The following is a 10,857-nucleotide window of genomic DNA, read 5'->3' as shown; positions in this document are numbered from 1 at the left end:
ATGAGCACAAGAGAAGAGGAAGTGAGAGAGGATGAAAGAGGAGAACGCAATCCACAGTGTTACACGCATGTGCAGAACAGGCAAACATTCAAATATAAATTAGGTACATTTGTCTTATTGTAATGATCAATGGAGCCCAAAGCTCCTGTACTAGAGAAAGATGTACTAAGTAGCACTTTACTTATGAAGAATCATGGAGAAGAAACAGACAGGACAGTAGAGTTTGAAATCCTTCTAAAACACAGCATGTCATTGTGAACTCTTGGCCAACTTAAATGTTGGAGGAATAGAAAGTGTCTTAGTTGCTTCTCTATTGAAGAACATCATGACCAAGGCAACTTATAAAAGAAAACATTTAATTTAGAGCTCATGGTTACAGAGGATGGTAGAATCCATGACTGTCATGGTAGGAAGCATGGCAGCAGTCAGGCAAGCATAGTGCAGGAGCAGTAGCTGAGAGCTCACATTTGATTTACCTGAGGTGGGGGAAGAGAGGAAGGGAGAAAGAAGGAGGGAAGGTGGGAGGGAGGGAGGGAAATTGGGGGAAGAGTATGGACATTTCAAACCTCAAAGCCCACCTCTTCCAACAAGGCCACACCTCCTGATCCTTCCCAAACCGTTCCACCAACTGGGGACCAAGTATTCACACATGTAAGTGTAGAGGGCCATTCTCTTCCAAACCATCATAGAAAGAAACAGACAATGCCCATGAGGAGATGGGGGCAGCAAGGCAGAATGACAGAGGAAATTAAGAGGGAAGATGGGACAGTCTTAGGGACTCTGCAACAGCCTGACTGAGGTCTCAATATGGGGTCTCTGCTACACCGGACTCATCAGAAATGAAGGAAGGTAAAAATTGGCTTTGCTAGATTTTTTTCAAAGGGGATGACATGAGCGCTCAGGCTGGGAAAATACTGGAGTGACTTAAGCAGCGGTATGGCTCGCCATCTCGCTACATTGCTAACTCAGACAAGTGGAAGGAGTCAGGGTTTGTGCAGGAGCCAAGAAATGCAGATGGTGTAAAAACCACTCCGTTCTCCATATAAGCAAGATCAGCTGGCTCTCCACTTAGGAATGTCACCATGATCAGGGGAAAGAGGCCGATGACCACTGAGAAGAGCACGGCGCACCAGTGTACAGGAGTTGGGAAGGCTGAGCAAGGGAGGAAGTGATGTCATTGGGAGGAGCGTGGCGCATGTGTAAAGGAGTTGGGAAGGCAGAGCAAAGGAGGAAGTGATGTCACTGGGAGGAGCATGGCACATGTGTAAAGGAGTTGGGATGGCAGAGCAATGGAGGAAGTGATGTCATTGGGAGGAGCATGGCGCATGTGTAAGGAGTTGGGAAGGCAGAGCCAAGAAGGAAGTGATGTTCGAGGCAGGTTTTGAAAGAACCCCTCTTCACAGCCAATATTGTAGTATTGAGCTGACTTCACTGGTCTCCTGTGAGTGCACAAAGAATAACCACACAGGAGAGGTAGCTCAGCTGAGGTTTGGGTCCACCTCCTGCACCGCCCCCCAACCGGCAACCCCGCCCAGTCTGTCTGCCACAGACATTACCATTTTCCTCCTAATGGGATTCCTCTGCCTCCCCCATCACAAAGGAAGCTCTAGAGAGTGGGTCTTTCCTTCTCGGCTGTCTGGTCTCCTCGAGGCTTAGAAGAGTTCTTGAGACAAGCTGTGTTCTCAATAAACTGCTCGTCCTTGCTTAGTTCAAGGCTGAAGGGCAGAGGCAGAAACCAAGAGTGAAATAGGCAATTACAAGAACAGGTCCTCTAGTGAGTTATTTATGAGAGCAGGAAAGTCAAGAAAGACAAAAGCCAGTCTTCTTCACCTCAAAGAAGAGCTACTGTTGAGTCATAAGATTCAAAGATTATCTTTGGAAGGTTTATTTAGTAAATACCTGGTATCAACAGGCACACGAGTTCAAGCTACAGGGTCAACAAACTTCACCACTTCCGACTTCGGTCTCCAGTAAACATACACCTTCTTAGTTGTTTGTTGAGAAGGTCTTGCTGCATAGTTCTGGCTTTATGGTACTTGCCTTATAGTCTCAAACTGGGATAATCCTCCTGCCTCAGCCTTTCAAGTGTGGGATTGCAGGTGCACACCACCATACCTAGAAAACACCCACCTTATGCAAAGAAAGAAATGGTGGAGATGGGGGGTGTCTTTCTACTTCCCCCCATTGCTACTTCTACACAACGTCTGAGGTACCACTGAGATGGGGACCTGGTGAAAATGAGGGTACCTATGTCATCAGCTCTGTTAGAATTAATTTAGAACATCAAAAGAGGTTGGGGGTTACATTAGTAAAGAATTTCCCCCTTGGTGAAGAGGGCAGTGAACCTTCCCCCAGTTCCATCAGAGCTCTCAGAAGCCTGGTCTCATCTCTGTTAGCCACAGCCTCATCCACCCAACCAAAATGCCTCCATGACAAAAGATCAAGAACTTGTCGGATACACGCGCGCGGTGGCAGTGGTGCTGACTTCCCAACAGAGAGAGAAGGGGACCCAAATTAGACTTCTATAAAAAGAACATTGCATGTTTATTATTTTCACAATAACACCGGGGGTGGGGTGGGGGGAGAGCGTGAGTCAAGACGCAAGCAATTGGGTGGGTAAATAAAGCTTGTCTTTCTTCTCATCAATTAGGTTATTACCTCAGTTGGGAAACCGGTGAATTATAATACAGATGTTTAATGAAACACTGCTGAGCCTATAAGTCAAACCGCTATTTTGTGGTGTGATTTTGGCTGCATAGTTTTGTGTGTGTTAAACCGTATTTATTAGCTGATACCCATTATTATTTTGAGCAAGGTATAATTCAGTTGTCAAGCTCCATCGCAGGCAAGGAGATTTAATCAGTGAGAGCCGCTTTGCTACCGAGTATAAAACAATGTGGGTTTCTTGAGCAGTCAGAGCAGTGTGAAAAAAATGGGATTAATTAGTAGTGTACAAGAAGAGGCAGCGTGCTCATTAAAACCTTGTGAGGTGGCTCTTGATAAACCGCCACTTGATAGGGCCGCCTTAATGTGACACGACAAAGACTTTATTTCCAAATCCTTCCCGATGGTATCTCACTTCTAAGTCACCTGAAATGACCTACCTCGGTGTTGGGAACACAGAGATCAAGACGAATGCGGGGGGTGGGGGGGACCAGAGACTGGGGAAGCAGAGCAGCAGTGGGGGAGCTTCAAAGGCATCCTCTTCAGAACCCGCCCTGGAGCGCAGATCAATACCTGCCAATGAGACTGCGCCCCTGGTGGTGGATCTGCATTCGCACCCAGCTGGCTGGTCAGAAAGTGACCTGACAGAGGACCACCCACCTCAGTGAAGGTTCCCATACAAACCTACAAACCGAGTTTGCTCCGTTCTAGATGTGGGTGTGCCTAGAAACCACACAAGATGCTGCGCTGTCTCTGGAGAAAAGGAAGGGGGCTGAGACTCTGAGGGGCATTCAGTTTCCGAGGGCCCACTGTGAGCAATCAATATGCGATCTAAAATGCAGCTCCTAAAATGAATGTAGTTGGCTTATGAGATGGATCCGTGGGAAAATCACTTGAGGCCAAGTCTGAAGACCCAAGTTCCATCCCTGGGACCTGAGAAGCGCGTGAAGGAGGAGAGAGCTGGCTTCTCCAAGATGTCCTCGGACTTCCCACATGCACCGTGAATGTTGTGATTCTCCTGTACATGTGCGCGCGCATGTACAATACACACAACAACAACAACAACAACAACAACAACAACAATAATAATAATAATAATAAAGTCTTTAAAAGAATATTTTAAATAAATAGCAATTACTTTGTTTTGTCTGCTTAGAAAAAAGCACATCTGAAAAAAAGAATAATCCCTCAGAGTGGGTGGGAATGTTTTTGGCACGTTCTCCACGTGTTTTCCTCCTTGGGCTGTGATTTCGCCAGCATCCAAGTGTGGGACAGTTTAGATCTCTTCCCCACACTGCAGTGGTTACAGGTGCCCTCAAATTAGTATCTATACAAATGCCCTCTCAATAGTTGACCAAATCCAATTTCCTCAAAGGTTTTTCTCTCTCACCCATTGTCCCACTGACCTTGGTGGCTTTACCTAACAGAACACACAAGGGACAGCACGTATAAGAGTGTACTGGGGTGCGGGTAAGGGTGAGGGTTCTAGGAGTAGAAGATGCTACTTTTAAATCTCAAAGTCCCTTCTCTTCCCTGGCCCAAATGTTTTATTAAAAAAGAAATGCCGGCTTCTTCTATCCCAGCAGCATATTAAATCAATGCTTTCTACCATGAAGCTCGAGTAAGTACTCAGCTCACAATTACGGGTTGTTCGCAATTAAACCTGGGTCATTCCACAGCAGTTTGCAGATTCCAGGCGCCTGGCCTCTCTGGCTACCTGGGCCATCCAGACAGGATTAAGCACACCACATTATTAAGAGAGACTCAATAACACTTCATTTATACCTAACATCTCATTGTGATGATCCGAGGCACATGATGAAATGCAGCGTGACAACAATTGAATTAACAGAAAATGGAATTCATCTCTCAAAATTTCACACGAAATAAAGTCATGGAGACAGACAAAAATAAAGGGAGAAAGACAGACAGCAAAGCACCTATACTTCAGTTCCCTTGCTGGAACGATACTGTCTGTCTCTCTCTGGTTACCTGGTTACCTGTGGTCTTTGTTTGAACAGAGTCCCTACTATTTTTTTCCTTTTTTTGTGTGTTCCTCCATTATGCAAAGTGGTGAATTTGTTCCCATTTTGTTTCTTTGATTTTAGCAAGTGAATTGCACGGAGGAAATGCGCTGTAAGTGAGGCTTTGAGCATTTCCATTTATGCACGACATGGTAATAGGAAATTTTCTACCCCTCTTAGCTTGATGAGAACCTTCCTCAAAGCCCTACAACTCCTTCGGTGGTAGCCACCTACTCGATTTATAATCTAACAGTGGCGGAAGAGGTTAGCTGGGTAATTTAAGTCACTAGATTTCGCTAATGAACTAGGGCCAGGGAGAAAGTGCGATAGATTGTGGAGTCTCCGTTTCACCTTCTCCAAGCCTCACACACTTTATCTCTGAAGTTCTACATTATTTATACAAAGGGGAAATGATTCTTTCCCAGGAAAATGAGTTAGCTCAGCTAGCTACTTCACCTGGATTGTCTCCTGCAAGTCCAGAGGAGTCAGACCCTCTCGGGATAGGCAGCTATAGCCAATAGGAAGGCGAGATGCCCAGCTAATTTGCATATCGGATGAGCAGTCCATATCGGATGAGCAGTCCATAACGCAATCTTCCGGGTGCACGTCTCTCCAACGCTATGTATTGCTTTTCTAAAAGTCAGCTGGGACTGAGCAACTGGCATCCGAAGCGAGAAAGCAGGCGCATTTGACCCTGTGGCGCCAGGAGAAAACGCCCAGCAAAGCTTAGAGAAATTAACTGAGGAACGAATCCTTCTGACTCTGTCATCCATCAATACCTTTTTAGTTAGCATGTTCCTGCAGGCTCCACGGGGCTCTGATTTAAACCATTGGTCAGTTCTCCCCTATATAGATATGCAAGTCCTCAGTGAACTTCCTTCACAGTAACCACGAGGAGAGTGTTCTGTTTTCTGTAAAGAAAATACACAGGAGGTAAAACCAGAGACCTTTCTGAAGACAGCACCACCCTGCATCCAAAGATTACTTTGTTTCTCCATTGACTGCAACTTTAAAACCACTCATTGCCTGGATAAGCGCCCAACAGAGAAGAAAACGGGTGTGCAAACAAATACACCTATAGGCTGGACCACACCAGTGCTACTGTTGTGGGGCCAAGTCCCATGAATTGACACATTCTCTCCAAGACTGAGGAAAAAAATTCAAACGACTTAATAGGCTTAGAAAGTTCAGAAAATGACAAGACGCCATTCCTGGGGAGAGGACACTCTTAAGTGGAGCTGCCTGCAAATTGAGCAGGAGCCTCGGGGACTGCAATTTTGTGAGTCATCTCTCATGCTGGGGTGGGCTTTCAGTGGTCAGCTGTGTTGGAGCCACCCATACTCCTGTAGGTAACCCCAGTACACCCTCTAGTTCACCAAACCAGATTCAGGCAGAATCCTTTCTTTGGTCTGTTGTCACTGCCCTCTTTGGGTTGATTGACCTGTCTACATCTTCTCAGGAAATGTGGACACAGCAAGGTACACACACAGGGTCTATAACCAGCTGTGTGACATGAGCAATTTCTTAATCCCTGGGCACAACAGTCTCTGTGCTTTAGAACATGGATGTAGGCTGAGTATCCCTTACACTAAATGCATAGGTACAGGCTGAGTATCCCTTATCCTAGATGCATGGGTGCAGGCTGAGTATCCCTTACTCTAAATGCATACAGTCAACAATATTTGAGTTCTGACTTTATGTGCAGAGACTTATAAAGATGGTGGCAACATCTAAACAATCCATTCGCAGTTATCACTTGCCTCCTGTGTATGTAGTATCCAGATGGCAGTTTAATACAGTATTATTAATCACTTGGGGGCGGAAACAAAGTCTTACATGTAGCAGTGCCAAGTGGTGGTGTCCTGTTGATGGCTCCGAGTTTCTGGCCCAGGAACTCTGGGCGTTTTAAATGTTCAGGCTGGGAACGCTGAAGACTTGAAAATGTCTACATGGAAACAAAGCTGAGGGACCAGGCTAACTGGTTCAAGCCATCTGAAGAGAGGTGCTGTGCAGATCTGTGAAAATTAATGTTGGGGCAGACAGTGCTGCTAAGACTCTCCACTGAGTGATTCTTCACACTTACCTGACATGTAAATGCACCACAGACATCCATCCAGAAGTTTCTTAGAAACTAAAGCCCCACCTATCTTGTGATTCAGTACCCCTGTGTCTTAATCTTTATGCTGAAGAAATTAAAATGTACTTAGAAAACGACTGTACAAGAAGATTCCTGGGGACTTTATTCACACACACACACACACACACACACACACACACACACACACGTGGAAAGAACATAGGTTCTTATCATCACTAGTAGATATCAATGGCTTGATCTTAAAATGGAATAGTACTCAGCAATAAAAATGGATGAAAACATGCAAGTCAACCCAAGTGCATTTGAAAACACTGTGCTTGGCCAAAGGTTCAAATCCTTGAAGAGGGCATCTTACAGGCTCTATTTTTACCAATGTCCAAACAGACATCCATGAAGCCACTCATCAGAATAGAATTTTTATCTGATTAGAAGAGCTACCAGATGCTAAGTCTCTGAGAGCCACAAGTTCTGGGGTGTTCCCTTTTATTTTCTTTTTCCCTTCAAATAACCTGGTAAAAACACAATGACCCTTCCTCTCTCACAGACCCACCCCAACCCACTGGAAGGTTGTAATTGGCCCTTAGGTACCTGTTCTGTGCTTGGATATAGTGCTACCCATGTACAGATGTACATTTCTCCCAAACTCACTGAGCAACATGCCTCAGACTCTGCCTTCTACAGACATATTGAAAGCCCATGGAATAACTAGGCCAACTTGTTGATCTTTTAAATGTTGGCTCATGTGGTTTTGCCTTCTCATAAATGACACATTTGTTTAATACTAATACAAAAAATTATCATCATGACATATAAACAAATTCAGGCAATATATATCTTAACGTCTCCTTTCCAACTCACCACCCCCATTACAATCTACCCACACACTACACTCCCTTCCCACAAAAAAAAGAAAGAATCTTTCATTTACTGTGGCAGCATTACAAGCCTGCAAACACTCCGATGCAGAGGGGACAATCTCAGATTGTTCGGGGGCCTGGGGCAGCACTCAGAGAAGTAGACAGCATCTATACTGGGCCATGCCACTGTGTACAAGAACCGGCTGCCCTGCTTCTACAAGCTGATAGATAGTGCCTTTCATTAGTGAGTTTCTTGTCTTCCTTGGGGACCACAGCGCCTACCAGCAGTCAGTGTTGATGGGAGACTGATAATGCTTCAGGTCTTCAAACTATGCAGTTAACAATCTATAACATTTGCAGAGGCTGGGGTAGTGTTACCAAGGACTTCTCCTCACCTCTACCTTAGCTCCTTTCTTTTTCATTGCTGTGACCAACACTCTGACATGAGGCCTCTTAAAGGAGACTACCTCACAGTCTGAGGGACTATAGTTTACCTTGGTGGGGAAGGAATCTGGATGGTAGCAAGGCACCTGTAGTCAGGAGGCAGAAAGCAGATGGACAGGAAGTGGAGAGGAGACAGGGAGAGCACATTGAGAATTTTCTCCTATGTCCTCTGGGTAACCTCCTCCCCCTCCCCCTCCCCCTCCTCCCCCCTCCTCCTCTTCCTCTTCCTATTCCTCCTCCTCTTCCTCCCCCTTCAGGTTCTACAACCTTCTAAAACAGCTCTAACAGTTGGGGGTTGAGTATTCAAATGCATGCACCCGTGGGGGAGAGTCCACATTCAAATAACAGCACCTCACCCCGCTTTGCTGATAGACACATTTGTTTCCCTTTGCACCCACACTGAGGAACACGCTAGGGAACCAGCCCTTCAGATTCAGAGCAAGGTAAGCCTGTGAGAGGTGTCCAGCATCTTCTTAAGGGGAGCAAGAGGGAGAAAAGAGCTCCGCCTCCACTCACCATATTATCGAGCCACTTCTTAGAAATCCATCAGAACCTTGAGGTTTCCCTGCCTTAGTTATTCTAGCGTGTGTGTGGCAGCCTGTGGAGGTCAGAGGGTGTCCTTCCGGAGTCTGTTGCAAGGGTGAGCTCAGGTGGACAGGCTCCTGCCTTCTGAGCCATCTCATCAACCTGGACCTTCAAGTTCTGAGCTGCAGTGAACCCAGCCTTCCTAGCTAAAGCGTCCCAAGATTGAATTACCCGCCGCTCTCTCTTTCCTCCTTTCTTCTCTCAACTGAGGAAGAAAGAAATCGCTTGAACTAATGAAGCTAATATAATTTCACGGAAGATTCTTTTTAGTGTCAGCCATGTCTGGTGTTGCCACGAGCTCATGAGTGGGGCGAGAGAATGAGGAGTTACTAACCGCTGCTCCCAGACATCTTTAATCCTGTGGGGCAGGTAGGATGGGCTCCTGCCCACCATCATTGCGTGACACAGGTGATGCCTGATCAGAGAGGTAGGAGCTTTGGATTCCCTCACTCAATCACCACCACGATTGAAGAAAAGGATACGGTCTCCAGGTGCCGTTTACAGAGGAGCCCACGGAAGCTCATTAAGGACCCTGGCGGACTAAGATAGATCCCCAGACAATGAGAAACGGGAGCGGGTGCGGCTGGCGTCAGAACCCAATTCCGTGGACCCTGGATTCTTTACTCAACAGAAACCTCTTCCTTCTGTCCCAAACACGACTGAGAATATATAAGTAACACTGGGCCAGAGAGTAATGGAACTCCAGAACAGCATTCAAGATGGCTGGAACAGTCTAAGTTAAGAAAGACTTTCATATCACCCCAAAATAGGAATCATTTCTAGTCTGAAAAGATAGGAGAGGCTGTCATTTCACAAGGAAGTCTCGAATTATCTGGGATGGATTCCTGGAAATGTCAATAAAAAAATTAAACCCTCACAAGGGAACTTCATTCCAATTAAAAGAGCTTCAATTCATTTGCTGTCAGGCATTGTCTTTTACAGATACCCTGATCTGTTCAAATTGATCAGAACATGATGAATATTTCAAAAAAAAATCACTCTTCCTAAGAGAAGGAAGAGTGAGTACTCAGGGGTAGAATTTTGGGCTCCTATGACGGCGTGCAGAGAAAAACACTACAAATTTTTCCCGGTAAACAGAGTCAAGCACCATGTCTCAGCTACACCCTGATGCATGTTTTACATCCCTGAGGTTGTCAGGGGCAGTAACAGGCAAGGAAGAAAGGCAAAATATTTCCAAAGGAGTGTCTGGTCTGGACCGGTGAAGCTGTCTCATTGCTGTCTTCTGTCCTCAGTAACCGAGGACTGAATAGTCTTCCTGAGCTGTAGGAAGGTTGGTAAAGAAGCCCAGAGTGTGAGGAGCACCCCCCACAGGGCGTGACCACTGGCAGGATCCTCCTATGGCTGAGGGGGGATCTTGGAGCCTTCCCCAGAGAGAGAGAGTGATTCAGGAGAACAGGAGGAGGAGATGCTTGCCATGGTTCCTGGTGGCCTCTGTTGCTATGACAACCATCCCCTTTGTTTCTCTGAATCCAAAGCTGCTTCCTCATTTAGCCAATGGCATTCAGGTGAGACAGCTGTGTGAAGACATTAGGAGAATGAGGACCTGGGAAAACAAAACTGCCTCTGTGCACTCGTGCATGCTCACACACACACATACACACACAGACACACACAGACACACACATACACACACGCATGCATGTGCAGTCACACATTTATACATGTGTGCACACATACATGAACACGTATGTGCACGTGCACGCACATGCACACATGTGTATACACGCAGTCACAATCTATGCATGTGTGCATACACACACACACACACACACACACACACACACACACGTGTGTGTGTGCTGGCACCATAAAGTCACTGGGATGTTTTCAGCCCTCTTGCCACTCTGTCTTTAAGCAAGTCACAGCTGTGCCTGCTGTGGCATAAATGTTTGGGGACTGTAGCTTTCTCTGGCTGTCACTTGAGTAGCTGTGTTTCACGTGGTCTTTGGATTCCTGCAATGTGTTTATTTGCCCATGCAGAGTCCACCTCCACTACCCATTTTCCCTGACCATTCCCTTCCATTCTATCCTCACAAATTCTCTCGGCATCCTCTTTCAGGGCCATGACCAACATTCACATTATCTCATTGATTGTCTATTCTTGATCGGGTTTTTATAGACATCCCCAACAAGATGATGTGCTCCAGGGGAGCAGGGAGGCTTT

At 46.1% G+C, this 10,857-nt stretch overlaps 1 long non-coding RNA gene across 1 annotated transcript; it reads right to left on the bottom strand.

Annotated features, from left to right (window-relative positions):
- Positions 1 to 4,424: 4,424 nt before the first annotated feature.
- Positions 4,425 to 10,134, bottom strand: LOC102555272 (uncharacterized). The gene is made up of 3 exons (XR_015683988.1): positions 8,604 to 10,134; positions 6,525 to 6,703; positions 4,425 to 5,599 (listed from the first exon to the last, which is right to left on the bottom strand). It is a non-coding gene; the product is annotated as an uncharacterized LOC102555272 (long non-coding RNA).
- Between the last annotated feature and the right edge of the window lie 723 nt (positions 10,135 to 10,857).

The sequence above is a fragment of the Rattus norvegicus genome, chromosome 3 (genome assembly GCF_021556685.1).
Source record: "Rattus norvegicus strain SHRSP/BbbUtx chromosome 3, alternate assembly SHRSP_T2T, whole genome shotgun sequence".
Taxonomy (NCBI): Eukaryota; Metazoa; Chordata; class Mammalia; order Rodentia; family Muridae; genus Rattus; species Rattus norvegicus.
The sequence above is the reverse complement of the archived record's forward strand: the minus strand, read 5'-3'. Positions and strand labels throughout refer to the sequence as shown.